Below are 9203 nucleotides of genomic sequence, written 5' to 3' on the forward strand. Positions count from 1 at the left end.
TAGTTATGTCTCTAGTCCATCATTCACCAAGTTAAATATAAAAATATAATATTTCTACCTATATATCTCGATAAATTCATGTCAGTTGTCAAATTTCGCACATCCCAACTTGAATTTAATTATCTAATAACAAAATCTATTCGACGATGTAAATCTCTCATAATGCGATTTGTACTGATTGGGTTTATGCGTCGATCAACGTTCCTCATTTTTGCTAATTGGAAATCGTGTTTATTAAATTTTCATATATTAAAATCAATAATTCATAAGTTCATGCATCATTGTTAATATTTACAAAAATACTATGTATGAAATTTAATTAAAAATGTGATTATATTTTAACGATCCTGAATGACTGTTGCTGCTTTTTCATGAAACAAATATAGAACGCATAATAATATATTTATAAAGCGAAAATGTGAAGTTTTATTTATAAATTATAGTGATTGAAAATCGTGTAAAATATTTTAAATCCGTGTAATGAATAAAATGTATATTAATCATATATTTTTTGCGTAATTTATATGTTGAGAGTTGTAAAAATGTATTTCAAATTCAAATAAATTAAAAGAATGTATAATTTTTTATTCCGTAATTAACTAGTATTTTGATTTAGTAAAGATATAACAAATTTATTTATAGTAATTTTTTTGACGCAAATATTTAGCAAATCAAATTCATACCTACCTTAATAATGAACATAATATAAATATCAAGTGTAGTATAGCAAAATGTCTCAAAAAAAATTTTAATGCTTGTTTATTTGAATAACATAATTAATTAACTATATAAATCGTATATTCAAAAAAATGTTCGATAAATTCATCGACAATTGAAATTGTTATATAAAATTGGACAAACGTAATTATAAATATTATAAGATCTATCACCTAACTTTGCTTATTTTATTCTTTTTTAATTTATTTCATCATTGTTAACCGAAATGATTGTACTCTCACATAAAAAATTGAGAAATTGTTTAGTAGTTTTTTTATAGCATTTTTAAAACAAAAGTTATTAGGTGAATCCTTTGTTAAAGCACTTTATTATTCAAAGTACGATTTGCAATTATTTTGCAAATGCAAATTGAATCATATATTTATACAGAAATCCTGTTAAAAGTTGTATAAAAAATTCAAATAAAATGATTTAATCCGGAGCTTTTAATAATTCAAATCGAATAGTCAATTGACTAATGTACAATATATAGTCCAATAACAAACATAAAAACAACATTTTTATTTCGTTTGTGGCTTTTGATTTTTCATACAACAAAAAAAATATAGGTATATATAATATATATATATATATATATATATATATAATATATATATACTAATTGATCCGGCAACGTTTGAAAAAGTGTTGTATGTATTTTTTAATTCCGCATTAAAAAAATTACAATCATAAAATTTACCTCATAATTGACAAAATGTGTTAGGGTTGCATAGGACAACATTTAATGAATTGTTTTTCAAAGTAACATTTAACAATTTTCATATACCAAAAAAAATCTTAATTAAGTCAAATGAAGGTCAAATTAAAATTAAATTTAAAAAAAACTGGTCTCAAAATTGAAAAAAAAGTGTGGACAACCATTGATAAAAATAAATTGTATTGTAAAGTAAGACTTATGCTTTTTTTAAGCTCACAAATCTGATAAAAATTGATTGAATAACTAAAATTTCTCGAAAAATAGGGGTTGGTGATAAAAAAGTAAACCTATAGGGTTGTATGTATTTTTAATGCCACATTATAAGAAAAATAAAAACAAAAAAATTTGTCTGAAAATTTAAAAAATGAGGGTGAACAACCCTTATTACTAATGACTATATATAAATAAGTTGACCATATTTTTCTTAGTCAAAACCGGGACAGTTTTTTATAAATCTTTATTTTTTATAATAATTGCGGACTTAGTATGAACTTTATTATTCGATAATATGTCATAATTTTTCACCTATGATATTATATCTTATATGGATCTATATGTTTTTTACGCTTTTGATACTTATATAATATTTTATTCAATTTTATTCATAAATATTTTGAAAAAAATAGCACTTGTTCATTTGTTTTCATAATTTTTGTTAATTCATCTGTTAAATTCACAAAATCCTGGACAATCCTAGACAAAAGATCCAAATCTGGTACAAATCATGCTTTTAAAATAACCCGGGACACAAGGTGGAAATCCAGGACTGTCCCGGCCAATTTGGGACGTATGGTCACCTTACTATATGTAAAATAGATAGTAGCCGATTTGATAAAAATCGGTACAGCGGTTTCGGAAGAGTACGGGAACGATCATTGTGACCTGGAAATTTTATATGTAAGATAATAATACAAAAAATATTTTACCCCCATTTTATATAATTTAAATGTTGTTTAATATATACAAACAGTCATTGTAAAACAATTCCATTAATGTCATTTAATAAAATTTAATTTAATAATTTTAAAACCATTTCAAAAGTTCGTGATTCTATATTTTCCAATGCAGTCCGCAGTGGCGATCATAAAATAATGATTTTTCCATAGTATTTTGCAAATGACGCTTTTAGGCTAAAACACAGAATACATAAGCGTTTTGCCTGAATTATCGTCGTTTCCACTAATTGAAGTTTAATGGTACCTATTCGTATTTTGCGTATTTTGCTCAATGAATATATAATGCCCTTTCGCATCAGTGCGATTTTGCACTGGGAACGCCGACTACAAATAATTGCTCTATCATATCATTTTAATCATTGAAAAAAAATGCGATGTGCGGAATTTTACGATTTTTAATATCAAAATGTATTGTCTCGGTGAAAATATTTTATGTTTAAGATTTTTATTCGTAACTATTGACATGTAAGATAAATTCACAACTATGATAAATGCATCTGAAGCGAGTGAAAACTCAAGAATGGCACGATTTTGTCATATATTGTAGACATGATGAATATGTCAATATTGTTTGTGATGTAAGTAGATATTATATAAAATATAAAGTCTGAATATACATTGTTTTAATGCAACAGTGATATCTATTTAAGCTAGTAATTATAGATTAACTAATGGTGCATGTCATCCTTAAGACAAATAGCTCATATCGTAAGACGATGAAAAGTATTTTATAGAAATTATTATTGTGATTGATTATTCAGAGTTTACAAACAAAACAACTATCTACATAATGTAGACATTAAATTCGTTAAATTTTTAAAGACAATAATCGTTTCCTCGGCGCTGACAACACGTACTGGCTGTTGAGTACGCAAATTGCGTACAAGCGTTTCCTATTTTCTTAGAAACTGCGACCAAATTCTCTTTCGAAATAGATACGGAGCTAGAAGTATAAATTACAGTTTTTATTTATTTATTGCTGTATTTTTACGCCCAGTGGCGTGACTATAGGGTGGCGTGGGTGTCAAAATGCCACGGGCCCCCGACCGAAAGGGGCGCCGGCCCTGAAAACCGCGGACTCAGAAACACATTTTTACATTGTACATAAATTTTATTTCACTTGAAACTTATATTTCATATATTTCAAGTTCAAAGTCGGAGTTAATTATTCAACCAGGCTTGCATCGAACTTACATTCGGCCGAATATTTAGTTTGTTTAAACCAAAGGTGTCACCGCCGCACAGCGAAAGTATGGTGTTCTATCTTTTATGCGATAAAGAGCTGCGATGAATCTGCATTGGAAAATCTTTAGTTTATATAATATGATATCAAGAATGAATTAATGAATTTATTATTATATATATATATAATTTATACTTTATCTAGCCTAGTTACGCCACTGTTTACACCCTAAGACAACATGAATCCACCAAAACGGTGATTACTGCTGAAAAATGTATGTAAATAAATTATTTATTTCAAGTTTTATTTTTTAATCTAAACTTTTAGAATTTTGTATATTAATATTATTCAAAAAATATTTTTATAGTACGTATTTTAGATATTGCACTTAGTCCACACGATTATTTTTTTCCTGGCTGATTAGCAAAAGAATTTCATATATATGAAAATTTTATGATGAACTAATGCAACTTGCTAATAAACAGGATTTCTCAACAAATTATGTAAATGTGTTTATACAATCACGTATTTCTTGAAAGACATCCAACTGGAAATCTTATTGAATAGTTTTTAGTGAAAACAAAAAATAATTTTGAATTAATAGTTGATTATTTTACCCATATACCAGAATCTCAATTCTTGAGATTTCGTTTTTGAACATTTTCGCAAACATAAGAAAAAATGTATGTGTGTGTATACGTGTATGTGCATGTGTGTGTATGTATGTTCGGATACAATTTTTGTCGACAATTTCAAGAACAAAGATCAACCGATTTGAATGATTCAAAAAGCTTTCGATTTCTATTAAGAAGGAAACGTGCTGATTAGTTTTTGGCAAAGGCAGGTCTAGCCGTTTAGAAGATACGGGGCTAAACTGGTAGTTGTTTTTTTTTTAGGGAATGAAGCGCTTGATTTGTATCATTCAAAAAGCATTTCATTTGTATTGTTGAAATTTTTTGAAGGCAGGTCCAGCGGTTTCTGACATTCAGAGAAAAGTGAAAAATGCAAATCGGCAGTCAAAAATGATCATTAGACATATGCACATCAAATTATCAAATATTTCAATAATGAGTACTAATTTTGTTCGCATGGGTTCCAAAAGAATGTTTATTTGTTAGGCTGCAACGCGGCGCTGACGCGCTTCGATATTTTATTTCTAAAACAGCTACGCAGCGCGATTGCTTAAAAAAACAGTTAAAATTTTTCTAAAAACATCAATTTTTAAAAAAATATTTTTTTTAAAAAAAAGTCCATTTTTCTAATGAAAATTTGAAATTCTCACAAATTTAATTTCTTCAAGGTTTTCAAAAAAAATTTAAAGCTTTTTTGAAAATTGAATTTTTTGGTACGGAAAGTCTCGGCAACTTGCTTCAATGCACGATGCCGTGCACTACTAATTTGTTTATGCTTTATATGCATTATGGAAGTTTATGCAACTTGCCTTAAGGTCAAATTTTACATACTATTTTTAATGGTTAAGTCTGAGGATAAAAGATTTAGATTTATTAAAGCGCCTCTAGTGATTCTCTTAAACCGCACGACTGTGCATCAATTAAACAACCTATTTAAGGTATCAAACTATTCCAAGTGGGTAATCTAAATAAGTTTTTTTATTGTTAATTTGTTGACTTTGTATACGCGTACATTAGTCTTATACAGTTTATAAGCTATCTTTGAATTTTTTTTTTATTTGAGTCTATATAATTATATAGCGCACCATATTTTTATTTGTCAATAATGTTATAAAATTGGTTGGTAGGTAGATTTTTGCTTTACTATCTCACATCATAGCTCTTTCTCACCCTTTTCCCATTTTTTGCACTTGTATGGCAAACATACGATACCAAGCTATGGCCTGATCGAGGTAGCAATGTTATGAGCATCCCATAAGAAAATACTGGAATTAGGACATTTTTTGAGAGTAATAAAGTTTTGGTAGAGTAATAAACGTTTCTCCTTTTTTTGTCCTTTTTATATGTCTGAAGTATTGTATGTATATATCGCTGAATGAATTGTTAAATTATAAATTTTTGAGTGAAATACCTGCGGTTAGAAAAATTCACATTATAAATTATAGTACATGAATCAATTGTAATTTATACTTTAAAATAAATCTTCTAGCTCTGTCTGTTTCTCTGTCATTTTTTGCACTCCATAATGGCGCGCTCAGCATCCGCCTTAGTCACTCCACCCAAACACTAGCAATTGAGATCGGTATTGATTCCAAATGAATAAAAGTTGAAATCATTTTAATATACTGGCAGTATTTTTCATGGAATGTATAAATGAAATTATAGAAGGTTCCAATTTTAAAATCCGAGACATGGGCCCTTTGTCTACTGTATCTAAGCAAGCAAGAAGAGAATAATACAAAGACATAAGAGAGTCTCCTTTCGCTGCTTTCTACATCTTGCTTGCCCGTGTGCCGTGGATGCTGCCCGTCTTTCAATTATGAGTTCCATTAACATTTTCCATCCCATTAGGACATGCGACATCATAATAATGCGCGACTTGAATAAATAAAGCAAACGACAACCGAACACAACTGAACCAACTGAACAACACCAGGCGTAGCGAGGCCAGGAGAGTCGAATAAGGCCATCGGAGCACTTTTTACACAATACACGATGTTGCGATATCTAAAAATCACACATTCATGTTTTTGTAATTATATATATATGCATTTGTAATCTAGTGGCCCTAGTGATCCTAGTGGTCTAGTGATCTTACGGTTTAGATATTTCTGGAAAGAAAACATGTAAAGTATTATATATCGTTAGAAAGGTCTCAAAATTCTTAGTTTTTTCCCATATATTAAAACTTCGAATTCCGCACGGTGTGACCTACAGGCAAGTTGCTATCGATAAATTCCAATTTTTAAATGGGCCACCCTATATTGAATGAACGTAATGGCACTGCCTAAGGCAACGAAACTATATGAAAGTGGCATTTTGCCTTAATACAAGTTTCAAAAACTTCTCTATAAGTATAATAATTGACTTCATAATTTAAAATGAGATTTAGAGATTTAGATAAAATTTTCAAAAGTTTATTTCAAAAATCAAGTTTTCGCTTTCAATTAAATCTAAACATTGCAATTTCCAGTTGAATCTTTTCAAACACATATAATATCTGTATTTACATTAAATATAGTGCACAAACATGTGATTTTATATTCTAATATTATAACTTATTATTTTAAATTTAATTTATATAATGCAACCGTAGGACTATTTAGTGCATGAACTCAAATATTCATAAACATAAATTTCATAAAAAAACATCGAAACATGTTTTTTTAAGAAACTTGATAAATTGTTTTCTGGTATACTAATTAAATTAGCATTTTCTATAAGAAATTACTGGCACGATTACGTATATCGTTTTTTTTTTCTTTTTTCAACTCTGTTTTATTTCGCAATCAGAAATACATAATGATTCCTATGAGCTAAATTGACAATATTTGAGAGCGATGTAAGAAGAACTTAAGTTAATTAACAGTGACATTTTTACACAACTAAATAACACTTAGGTTCTCACTTACTTTTTTTGCTAATTCCAAACCCATTTCTAATAACTTGGCTCAAATTTTTGTATCAGAAATCGGGCTCTTCCTTATAGAATTTAATGCAATAGCTTTAGAATTTATGAAAATAAAATTTTGGCTTATCACAATAGCGACTTCTGATACAAATTTTGATTATAGTTTTTCAAACTTCGATTAATTTTGAAATCAAATTTCCTGTCGTAGGTTCGTAATAATTTAGTATGTTCTTTTGGACCATGATATACGATATGTGATACATGATATACGATATGTGATACATGATATCGTATATCAACATAAATAGTTAAGTCGTTTTTTTTTCAAAAGTTAATTACCAAGGAAAAATAATCAGCACGATTAACAAATAATATCTTTCAAACAGTTTTTGAAGTTTTGAAATCGATTCAGTATTTTTGGTTAAAACGTGGACACACAAACTAAAAAGTTTTCACATTCTTGCTAATTACAAACAAACAATCGGCCAATCATGTCACAAAACTGAGGACCAATAGTCCTTATCGAGATCTATCAAATGATTTTAGAATTTTTGTAATCTATTTAGAAGTTTTTGAGAAAACATCGATGAATGATGTAATTCTAATAAACGTCAGGAAAACTCTGGTCAATTTTTTCCAGCCTTTGATAAGTTTTAAAATTGAACGAAATAACTTGATGTAGAGACGTAATATTTTAGTGTGTTTTAGAAGACCATGACGTCTATTGCCAAAAAAAGTTTGGTCAAACTTTAACAAAAACTAATCAGTATCTTTCCTAATCAATATTTTTCGAACAGTTTTTGAATTTTTTAAATCGATTCAGGAATGCGGCTAAAACGTAGTTTTCACTTTTCTGCTATTTACAAAGAAACGACTTGGCTGAACGTTGTGCAAAACTGACAAAACCACCCTAGTTCTAATCGAGTTTCATCGAATGGGTTTTAAAAATTTTAAATCGGTACAGGCGTTTTTGAGAAACCGTTGATGAAAAGTCAAAAATCGGCTCACATACACACACACATACTTTTTCTAAATTTCATCTCATTCGATTCAGAATGACTTAAAACGTCGAGAAAATATAAAATTAGCGAATCGGATTTTTTTGTGCGAACAAACTTTTCCTTCGGGAAGTTAATAATAAAAATTTTGATAGCCAAACATTTTGATTAAATTAGCAATTTTGATGAAAGAGGCTATAAGAGGTGAACAAGCTTATTTTCGACTTTAAAGAATGTTACGTTTTTTTTTAAGAAATCATAAATATTTTTTCCTTGTTAGTGTACAAAGGGCCTTAGGACCTATACCAATACAGTCTCGTTAAAGTCGCTTGATCTCATTGTTGTTAAAATGATACGAGCAGGATGTCGCCGTAAACAGTTAACTAAAAATATAAAACGTTCAGTTTAAGGAAACGGAACGGAACGATAATGTTCCTCCGAAAACAGATAATGAGAAATAACCTACATCCCGTTTAAACAGCTTATTTCAAAATACTCCTTTATTATATGATATAAAGGCCAAAAATAGGTACATGAAATGGAGACATAATGTCGACGTTGATGCACTTAAGTGGGGAATGCAAATTTTAGGCAATATATTGATATGATATTTTGGAAATAGTTGTTGGCATGTTAATTGACACTTGATTAACAAAAATAAATTACAAAAATAATGTTACTTGAGATTAAGTTTCGCGAAACCATTCTAATTTTTAATCTAATAATCATTCAGAACAGATATTTCTTGAGGTCGTTTTATTGTTTAAACATGTATCAAAACATATTCTCGACTTGTCATTAAATTAATTATTTCTAGCTTTCCCAAGGACTTTATATATTTCTCAAGAAACTAGTGGGTCCATGGCATCGTGCTTTAAGGCAAATTGCTGGAACTTCCCGTACCAAAAAATATTTTTTTTGAAAAGATTAACATTTAAAAAAAATTACTCTGACAAAATTAGATTTTTGAAAAACTATAATTTTTGACAAAAATTTACTTTTTTTTTTGAAAAAGACTTTTCAAAGAAAAATTTATTTTGAAATATTTTGTAAATTCTGAACTTTTTTCAGAACAATCGTACTGCCTT

This window comes from Ctenocephalides felis, unplaced genomic scaffold (assembly GCF_003426905.1).
Source record: "Ctenocephalides felis isolate EL2017-DRISC unplaced genomic scaffold, ASM342690v1 CF-g0.4_SCAFFOLD_03572, whole genome shotgun sequence".
Taxonomy (NCBI): Eukaryota; Metazoa; Arthropoda; class Insecta; order Siphonaptera; family Pulicidae; genus Ctenocephalides; species Ctenocephalides felis.